This window comes from Pipistrellus hanaki (genome assembly GCF_964339955.1).
Source record: "Pipistrellus hanaki genome assembly, chromosome: 3".
NCBI classification, from domain to species: domain Eukaryota; kingdom Metazoa; phylum Chordata; class Mammalia; order Chiroptera; family Vespertilionidae; genus Pipistrellus; species Pipistrellus hanaki.
Window position 1 is genome coordinate 180373110 of NC_140505.1, and position 10711 is coordinate 180383820.

Sequence of the window (10711 nt, forward strand, 5' to 3'; positions counted from 1 at the left end):
TTTCTCCACAGTATCCTTGGCACAATCATTTTTGCTGCAAGCATTTTCGCCCACATCACTAGTTGACAATAAGGCAATCCTGCTGCATAAAAGATAAAGTAACTGGCTGACCGTTTGGGTTGTTGTTTCTTTGGTTTCATTTCCGCATTGACAAACCAACTGTGTTCAGTGGACTTAATGTACTTAAGCTAGCTGTCAGTTTGGTTTCATTTCTTCATTAACAAATTTTCACAGTTACTCTCATTTTTATATTACATATAAATATTGTCCTTGCTAGTATGCTCAGTGGTTAGAGCATCTGCTCACCCACCGAAGGGTCTTGGGTTTGATTCCCAGTCAAGGGCTCTGATTGTGGTGCGTGCAGGAAGCAACCAGAGGATGAAGATGTGTCTCTCTCACATTGATGTTTCTCTCTCTCTCTCTCTCTCTCTCTCTCTCTCTCTCTCTCTCTCTCTCTCTCTTTCTCTCTCTCTTGGTCTCTCTCTTTCTCTCTCTCTTTTTCTCTCTTTCTCTCTCTCTCTCTGAAAAGTAATGGAGAGGATGAACTAGTGAGGATGAACAAAAAACAAACAGATCTTACCTAGGCCTCATAATGGCCTAGATGGTGATAAGCAGATAGGGTGGTGGTGATGGTCTTAAAATAGCTGAAGATGATTTGCCCCAATAGTTGGTTGTTTCTCCTTCTCCTCCTCCTCCTCCTCCTCCTCCTCCTCCTCCTCCTCCTCCTCCTCCTCCTCCTCCTCTTCTTCCTCCTCCTCCTCTTCTTCCTCCTCCTCCTCTTCTTATTCCTCCTCCTCCTCCTTGTCCTCCTCCTCCTCCTCCTCGTCCTCTTTCTTTTCTTTCCTCCTCCTCCTTCTTTCCCTCCCCCCCTTTTCTTCCCCCTTCTCCTCCTTCTTCTCCCCCTCTTCTTCCTTCTTCTCTTCTGTCTTCTCCTCCTTCTTTTGGTATCTTAGTTTGAAACCCATGACATTGGGAGGAGAGACACTGAGGGTCCGCTCTGAGGCTGCAGAATTGAACTCACATTTCCCACAGAACAAAGACAAGTGCTTAGATACAATCCACAAAGTAAAATCAGTTATCTGCACAGTATTACCATGAATCTACACACATTTTTAATGTATTCAAATATTTTGTATTTCTTAATAAACTTTAAAAAAATGTTATGTTCTTGTTAAGGTCTCTTTTATTTTCCATGATTTTATCCTTTTTATGGCAAAATTGCCTTAGGTGGTGAAGTATTAGCAGTGAAAATACAGTGAAATGTGGCATATATCTACGGCAAAGATGCTACAGTGAAAATACTGGACATGCACAAAATCAGTTGCCAGCAAGCTATGTAGAAGCCGTAGAGGGGAGTTTTAGGGAGATGATGCATTCATGAAAGGAGAAACATTTATATGACCTTCAAGGTCTTCCCTGTTTTTTTGGCCACTCAGTCCAGACATATCCAATGACTATAAATTGTTTTTTACAGTATTCCCTGTGGTTCATAAACCTAACAACTGTGACACCCCACTCCCACCCAAGTGTGCTAAGAATGAGAGGCAGTATTGGGGTGTGGCAGTGTTGGGGTGTGGCCGTGTGTGCCCTGGCCTAGGGCTTGGTCCTACTCTGCTACTCACTGACCTGATGACCTGAGATGAGTCCCTAACTTCTGTGCTCTCGGTTCCCTGGGCTAGGACACACGAATATTAGATTGCATCATATTTTAGGCCTTCCAGCTAGAAAATGTCCTTCATCTGACATGCGCAGAGTCCTTGTCCAGGGGCCACAAATGCCCACATTCCTGCCTCCTGCACACGGGACAGCAGCAGCCTCTCTCTCACTACAAAGATCCAGTCCCAGAGCTGCAGCTTCTTCTTTCTGAGTTCTAGTTGCTGTTATAATGCTTTTTTTTTTTCTTTCAAAAACAAGCTTCATAATTTTTGTCCAATAGAATTTAAAGAATCTTACGATCCTGCACAGCCAGCATGGCTCAGTGGTTGAGTGTCAACCTATGAACCAGAAGGTCACGGTTCAATTCCTAGTCAGGGACGTGCAGGAGGCAGCCGATCAATAATTCTCTTTCTTCATTGATGCTTCTCTCTCTCCCTTCTCTGAAATTAATTTTTTTAAAAAAAGTTTTGTTTTTTTTAAAAAATATATTTTATTGATTTTTCACAAGAAGAAGAGAGAGGGACAGAGAGTTAGAAACATCGATGAGAGAGAAACATCGATCAGCCGCCTCTTGCACCCCCCGCACTGGGGATGTGTCCACAACCCAGGTACATGCCCTTGACCAGAATCGAACCCTTGAGTCCGCAGGGCGATGCTCTATCCTAGGGGTGTCGAACTCAATCAGAGAAGGGGCCAAAATCTAAAATCCAGCCTAAATCGCGGGCCGAATGGTTTACTGAACAGTCATAAACTGACAATGTCATCGGAGTGCAGTGATGACAGCGCGGTGCGGACCACATTGCAAGGCCTGGCGGGCTGGATTTGGCCCGCGGGCCTTGTGTTTGACACATGTGCTCTATCCATTGAGCCAAACCGGTCATGGCTTTTTTTTTTTTTTTTTTTTTTTTTTTTTTTAAAGAATCATACAATCAAAAGGAAAAGTGCACCCTTTTTGCCTCAATATGAGAAAAAAAGGTATAAATAATATAACTGGTGTCCTAAATGAAAAATGGTATGAGGATTTGGAGCAGCTTTATTTATTTATTTTTAAAAATATATTTTATTGGTTTTTTACAGAGGAATGGAGAGGGATAGAGAGTTAGAAACATCAATGAGAGAGACACATGGATCACCTGCCTCCTGCACACCTCCTTCTGGGGATGTGTCCGAAACCAAGATACATGCACTTGACCGGAATCAAACATGGGACCTTTCAGTCTGCAGACCAATGCTCTATCCACTGAGCCAAACTGGTTAGGACACGGAGCAGCTTTAAAATGAGTTAGAGAGCCGAGACCAGTTTGGCTCAATGGATAGAGCGTCGGCTTGGGGACTGAAGGATCCCGGGTTCGATTCCGGTCAAGGGCATGTACCTTGGTTGCGGGCATATCCCCGGTAGGGGGTGTGCAAGAGGCAGCTGATCGATGACTCTCTCTCATCGATGTTTCTAACTCTCTAGCTCTCTCCCTTCTTCTCTGTACAAAATCAATAAAAATATATTTAAAAATAAATAAAATGAGTTAGAGAACTAGGAGGAAAAGCTTTTGGGGTTGTGGCATTGGTGGGTGAAAACAGAATGAGAGTTACAGGCAGATGGTCCAAGGGGAACAGAGATGTCTCAAAGGCAGGAACTGTGATTAGAGAGAAGCTGAGTAATAGGATGGCTAAGAGAAGGTTCTAGAAGGCTTTGGAAGCCAGGTTAAAAAACAAAATTGTGAACTTTATCTTTTAGACAATTGGGGAACTATGGAAAAAACGACTTTTTGTTTGTTTGGAAAGAGGGCGAACCGTTTAGCGTTGTGGTTGAGGATCACTGTAGGGGCAGGAAGCAGCAGGCCAATAGGATATTGCAATAATGACGAGAGGAAGTGAGAGCCTAACCTGCGGCATGGCAGTGGGAATGGGAAGGAGGAGATGGACTGGGAGGCCATGTGGGAGTGGCACTGATAGGTCTTGGTAACTCAGAAGATGGGGAGGAGTGAGGAGGGAGAGGGATAAGTTAAAGACACCTCTACTAAGTCCCCATCCAATGAAACGGGGAGCACAGGGAGAGAAGCAGATTAAAAAGGTACAAGTCACTGAAACCAGTTTGGCTCAGTGGTAGAGCGTCGGCCTGCGGATTGAAAGGTCCCGGGTTCGATTCCGGTCAAGGGCATGTACCTTGGTTGCCAGCACATCTCCAGTGGGGGGTGTGCAAGAGGCAGCTGGTCGATGTTTCTCTCTCATCAACGTCTATCCCTCTCAATTCCTCTCTGTGTAAAATCAATAAAATATATTTAAAAAATAAAAAATAGAAATAAAAAGGTACAAGTCTTATTTTGGAGGTGCTGGGTTTGAAATACTGATAGGTTACTATTCCAGTCCATAAACAATTAGAAGTACTGATGTTGAGGTCAGGAGGGAAGTCAAGAACAGCTGTAGACTTGAGAGCCACACACATAGAGAGAGGAATAGGAACAGGTGAGATCTCCCAGGGAGAATGTTGATGAGAACAAGAGAAGAAAGCTGGGGTGGGCCCACACGGAAGGAGTGCAGAAGAAATGTCTTTGAAGAGGATGAAGTTAGAGGAGAACCTGGCTGGTATGAGATCATGGCAATTGAGTGTGGATGTCATTTTATAAGGAGGGAGGGAGTGATTGACAATACTCTATGGTGTCATAGGTGACAGCATACAGGAACCCAGTGGATTTAGCCATTAAAAATCATTAGAGCCCTAGCTTGTTTGGCTCAGTGGCTAGAGCATCAGCCTAAGGAATGAAGGGTCCCGGATTTGATTCCGGTCAAGGGCACATGCCTGGGTTGTGGGCTTGATCCTCAGTGAGGGGGCAGCTAATCAATGATTCACTTTCATCACTGATGTTTCTATCTCTCTCTCCCTCTACATCCCTCTCTGAAAAAAAAAAAAATATCACTGGAGACATTTGTCAGAGCATAATAGGGATGGGATGAGAAAGCAGAGGTAAGATGAAGAGGTAAGGTTTCAGGTGTATGGCATAATGGTCAGATAATCATATACTTTACGAAGTGTTCCCGTGATATTGCCAGTACCACCTTGCCAGGTTAGTATATACATACATACATACATACATACATACAGACAGACAGACAGACATAGTTATTATAATATTATGACTCTATTCCCTATGCTGTACTTTTTATGTCCTCACGACTCTTTTGTAACTACCAATCTGTACTTCACCCTTTTCACCTGTAATTTAAAAAGTTTTTTTTAAAATATGTTTTTATTGATTTCTAAGAGTGGAAGGGAGAGGAAGAGAGAAACATCAATGATGAGAATCATCGATGGGTTGTACGGCCCCTACTGGGGATAAAGTTCACAAATTGAACCTCGACCTCCTGGTTCATAGGTTGATGTTCACCCACAGGCCAGGCATGTACTGGCCAGACATGTAATTGAAAAAAAATTTTTTTTTAAAAAGGCCTACAAAAACAAACTGATTAAAAAATGGATGAAGGAAGGAAATGAGAAGAGGGTTGTATGAAAAGTATGACTCTATGGGTTTAGTATTGTCCCTTAGGTAATGTCTGGTTTCAAAAGTATTGAGTTAACAGTTTTTAATGACTTGATTAAATAGTTGGCACAAATTTCCTTTGTGATGACACAATTTTAAATTTGACTCATATTTATATTTTATAGTTTCATGACAATAGCTAACTCTGGAAAGTTCTATAGGGTTGATTATATGAGATAATCCTATATAATAAAGAGGTAATATACAAATTGACCATCACTCTAACACACAAGATGGCCACCCCTTTGTGGACACAAGATGGCTGGTAGGGGAGGGCAGTTGCGAGAGACCAGGCCTGCAAGGGAGGGCAATTGGGGGTGATCAGGCATGCAGAAGAGGCAGTTGGAAGCGACCAGGCCTATAGGGAAGGACAGTTAGGGGTGACCAGGTCAGCAGGGGAGGGCAGTTGGGGGTGACCAGGCCTGCAGGGAGGGCTGTTGGGAGGGACCAGGCCTGCAGAGGAGGGCAATTGGGGGTGACCAGGTTGGCAGGGGAGGGCAATTAGGGGCAATCTGGCTGGCAGGGGAGCAGTTAGGTGTCTATCAGGCTGGCAGGGGAGTGGTTAGGGGGTGATCAAGCAGGCAGGCAAGTGGTTGGGAGCCAGCAGTCCTGGATTGTGAGAGGGATGTCTAAGATTGGAGAGGGTACAGGCTGATCTGAGGGAGACACACCACCTCCCACTCCCTGTGCACGAATTTCATTCACTGGACCTCTAGTGGTAACATATGCAATACACCTTGCCCAAGAGTCCGGCAGCAAATAAGAGATGATCAATAATTTATTTCCTTTTGTCTGTAGCTTCTGAGACTAAAAAAAGTACTCTTCTCATATAGAAAAACTTCAACAGAGCAACCAGTGCTGAGTAAGAATCAAGGGCTGGAGAGAAAGAAAATAGTACCTTCTTTTCTTCCCTTTGTGACTTTTCTGGGGGCAAGGGAAGAACAGGATAACCTAGGAAAGAACAGTGCTTGGAGGAGAGTGGAATTGAGGCATCCTTCACTCATCTGGATCCAGTCTGCTTCTATGGTCAGCAGTTTTTGATCTGTCAGTAGCGTAACCTGAACCCTGGACCATTGAGCTGAACCGCCATTCTCCGGACTCCAGGTACTATAAGCCTTACACTGAATTGGAGAGCAAAGTCCCATCAGGCTGGAAAAAGGCATTTCACAGGATGAGTCAGCCTTATTCAGCTCTAAGCATGCCAACCAAGATGTGTCAGATGGCCTGTTTTCAAAAGCGTTCTGAGCTGTTTCGGTCTAGACGAAGGTTTTCTTCTTCAAAGCTCCCCAAGTTATCATGGTCATCTGCAGAAATGGGGAACAAGCCCGCATGTCATGCTGGGAATGACATTTGATGGAAATGTGGGCTGAGGGATGGAATCCTTCCCTGCAGAGTGATCGCTAGAAAGGCAGGCTCTCCCCCTAGGCCCTCTCCGCCACTGCCAACCCTTTCATCCCATCAGGCGGACCGACCGGCTGCTGGGAGAGGGCAGAGGGCCTCAAGTTGCTTTATATTTTCTTTATTGGCCCATGAAACCATAGAACTATTTCCAGCTCTTTGATTATTATCGCTGAGTTACGTGTGTGTGTGTGTTTGATGCCCAGGCTGTCTGTCTGGGTGGTGAGATTGGTTTTTAATCCTTTCATAGTTATTTAGCTGCGTCCTTTTGTGGAAACCTGTCAGCGGCCTTTTCATGTTGGGTTACTCGCTGTCATTAGCCATGGCCAGAATGAAACCGCAGATGCGGCAGGAGGTGCAGCCAGACGAGAAAACTCTCCCAACTGGTTTTTTGCCTACAGAGCAAGCCTTGAAGGGGCCACTCCTGAAGACGTGTCTCATTTCCCTGACAGTGGAAATCTCTGGGGAAGGAATTCTATCTCAGAGTCATAGGACCAGAAAGCACCTTGGGAAATGACCTGGTTTAACCCTGAGGGTTTTAGTGAAATGAAGGATTAAACCACAGAGGGCAGGAGTATATCTGTTCTCTCTTAAAACACCTCTAATGGCAGAAATTTTCCATAAGCTAACATTTTCTGAGGACCGACAGGAAGGTAGGCTGATCCTTAAGGGTACAACTCTCATCTGATCTTCACAACATTCTTATGAGGCAGGTATTATATATCACTTCTATTTTAAAGATGAGGAGACTAAAGCTTAGAGAGAAGTAGTTTATCACACAGACAGGTGGTAGCAAACGGTGCCTGGTTTGGTCTTCATCCATCTGTCCATCCATCCATCCATTCATCAATCAGCAAGTACTTACTGACTGCCTACATGGAGCTTAATATTAGGAAGAGTTAATAAATAAGCATAAATATGTATGTTTCAGTTGGTGATCATGGCTAAGAAAAATAAAACCAGAACTTCTGCAATTCAATTACTTTTCACCTTTATTTTTTAAAAAAAATATATTTTATTGATTCTTTACAGAGAGAAAGAGAAAGGGATAGAGAGTTAGAAACATCAATGAGAAAGAATCATCGATGAGCTACCTCTTGCACTCCCTCTACTGGGGATGTGTCCGCAACCAAGGTACATGCCCTTGACCGGAATCGAACCTGGGACCTTTCAGTCCGCAGGCTGATGCTCTATCCACTGAGCCAAACCGGTTTCGGCTTCACGTTTATTTTCAACCACCATCTTGTCTTTCACTGTTCTGAAATAGTCCTTTGCAGATTCAAATGACTACATAACTTTCAATCCTAACAGTGTATTTGAAGACTTATAGCTCAATACCCACCTAGGAAAAACCAAAACAAACACAACGAGGGACAAGTAGAATAAAGTACATTTGGGCCCCTGGCTATTTAGGGGACCCCCCACCCCCAACACCCATTTAGATGCACAGGAATCAAGGTTGATTTGGAACGTGAGAACACTTCCTGCTATAATTCTGGTCTGACACCTGAGGGAGAGGAAGTGTTCTTACAGAAGGCCCATGGTTTCAGCTATACCTTGGACAAAGTAGAACGGACCTGGATTCCAGTCCTGACCTCAGCACTTCCTGGATGTGTTTCCTTGGACAAGTGACGTGACTTCTCTGAACTTATTTCTTCATCTGTAGAATTAAGGGTAGTAACACCTATTCCATCTCACAGGCTACGGTAAAGGTGAAATGAGGCCACATAGGTATAAGATCTCTATAAACTAGAAAGTTCTATCATCACTATTAACCCATGTGCAAAGCAATTCTCTAATGGAAGACAGGGGTTAGATCACTGGTCATTGGTGATTGAAGTCCATCTCCAGTCCTTCTCCCTGGAGGCCAGGGGTGGGGCTGAATGTTCCAACCTTCTAATCACAAGGTTGGTTCTCTAGGCAACCAGCCCCCATACTTAGGGACTTTCCAAAAATCACCTCATTAGCATAAACTGGTGTAGTTGAAAGGGACTTGCTATGAATAATGAGACACTTTAATTCCTCTTACCACTTAGGAAATTCCAAGGGTTTTAGAAATTCTGTGCCAGAAACAAGATAAAGACCAAATATATTACTAATTATATAATCACGATGGACACTACCCTGCATAACTGCCATCAAGAAATCAACCTTGGCACACCACTGCTGACCCATTTATAGATTCTATTCTAATTTCACCACCTGCCCCAACAAGGTCCGTTTTCCCCTTTTGGTCCAGGACACTATCCAGCATATATATTGCCTTCAGTTGTCATGTGCTTTCAGACTCTGGGACAATTTGTCAGCCTTTCCCTTTCCTGGACATTTTTCATTCTGCAGGAGGACCCTCAATGTGGGCCCCTCTGCTGTTTGCTCATGACCAGACAGGAACATCTCAGAGAGCCTTCCAGAGACATGGCTCCTTCTACCATGGGTCATGGTAACGGGGATCACTTAGTGCTTGGCACTTTGTTCCTTTACTACCTCTCTGCAAGGCAGAACTTGAGTCACCACGCACTTCTCTGTAACATGCCCCCTAATAGCATTATCTTCTTGGATCACCGGTGTTTCAGATGTTAGTTTTAGAGCAAGAGCTTTTAAAGATCAGAATCTAGCATAATGACTTGGCATGCTCCAAGGTGCCTGATGGATAATTAACAGCATCTTCATAACTCAACTGATCAAGATGGGCACAAGTCATGCTCTCTGGACAACATGAAAATCCCATATAGTCAAGCATTGGAGCAGAAGCAAAGAGAGTAAGAAAAGGACAAAATAGGCTGTGAGTTTTCCATAAGGTTGTGAATGATTCTGCAACATCAGTGATGCTGACAAGCAATTGTCAGAAGTAGGAGAAAAACCTGATAGTGAACATGAAGAAAAAAAATTGTGTTAAGAAGAAAAAATAGGAAAAGTTAAAAAACATGTTACCTTGTACTCAAGTTTTCAAAGGTTATATGGAGATTAAAGTGGGAGTGTCTTAAGATCTGCAAGATTTTGTTGAATATTTAAACCTTCACTTCTTTGTTGCTCCAGGAAATAGTCACAAAATTAGTGATCATATTCTGTCTGTCTCATGAGCTCTTTTCCTAACTACATTCAGACAATAGGAATACCACAGCCCATCATCAGTGTGAATGTCAGTGTTTTTGAGAAAATTAATTATAAACCGGCTGACTTAAGAGGCCTTATAAAGGGACCAAGATGTGCACAGTATTAAGACCATTCTTCATGCTTGAAAGAACCAGACATATCAAAGGGCATTCCTAGCTATGTGCACATGTACAGGCATGGAGTATTTTTATTCCGGGCAATAAAAACAGCTGGCTACTTCAGCTTCATTGGAACATTTATTTTAAAGTGGCTTTTGCCTCAAATGGGAGAGTAACATCTTTAGAACAAGGGAAACAATGTTTATACCTTTCTTTTTAAACTCAAAATATTAACCATTACTTTCCGTGGTCATTAATAGGGCCTGGAAATGCTACATAGAGGAAATGCTACATAGAGGAAAAGCTAATAAAGCAGAAATGCCATTGCACAAGCTATTCTATTTCTCCTCTCCTGCTCCCTTCTCTGAAGAGTAACTTTTTTTCTCCCCCCACACTTGTCTCTTTTTTAGAGAGAGGAAGGGAGAGGGATAGAAATATCAACGATGAGAGAAAATCATTGATTGGCTGCCTCCTGCATGCCCCGCCCCCTACAGGGAATCAAGCCCACAACCTGGGCATATGCCCTGATCAGGAATTGAACCTGTGACCTTTTGATTGATGGGTTGACTCACAACCACTGAGCCATACCAAGAATTTTAAAGTGTCTAAAAAAACTAAATGTATCTAAGTTAATCTGCAGCAGTTCTTGCACTGACATCAGTTTATTTGGGAGGAAACCTTGCTTTGAATTAGTCTCAAATGACATACCATTAGGCAAGCCCAGTTACAGGAAGTCTACACGGACACTCCAACGTTGCCTCATCTCCAGAGAATCTAGCACCTGCCAAGAGCCTGTTTCTCAACTTTAAATTGAATGCCCTCCAGCATTCACTGGTAACTTGTACCCTCAAGTCTTCTGTGTCTAGCTACTGGTCCAATTTGAAGGCCTAAGCAACCTATAATTATTGTGTT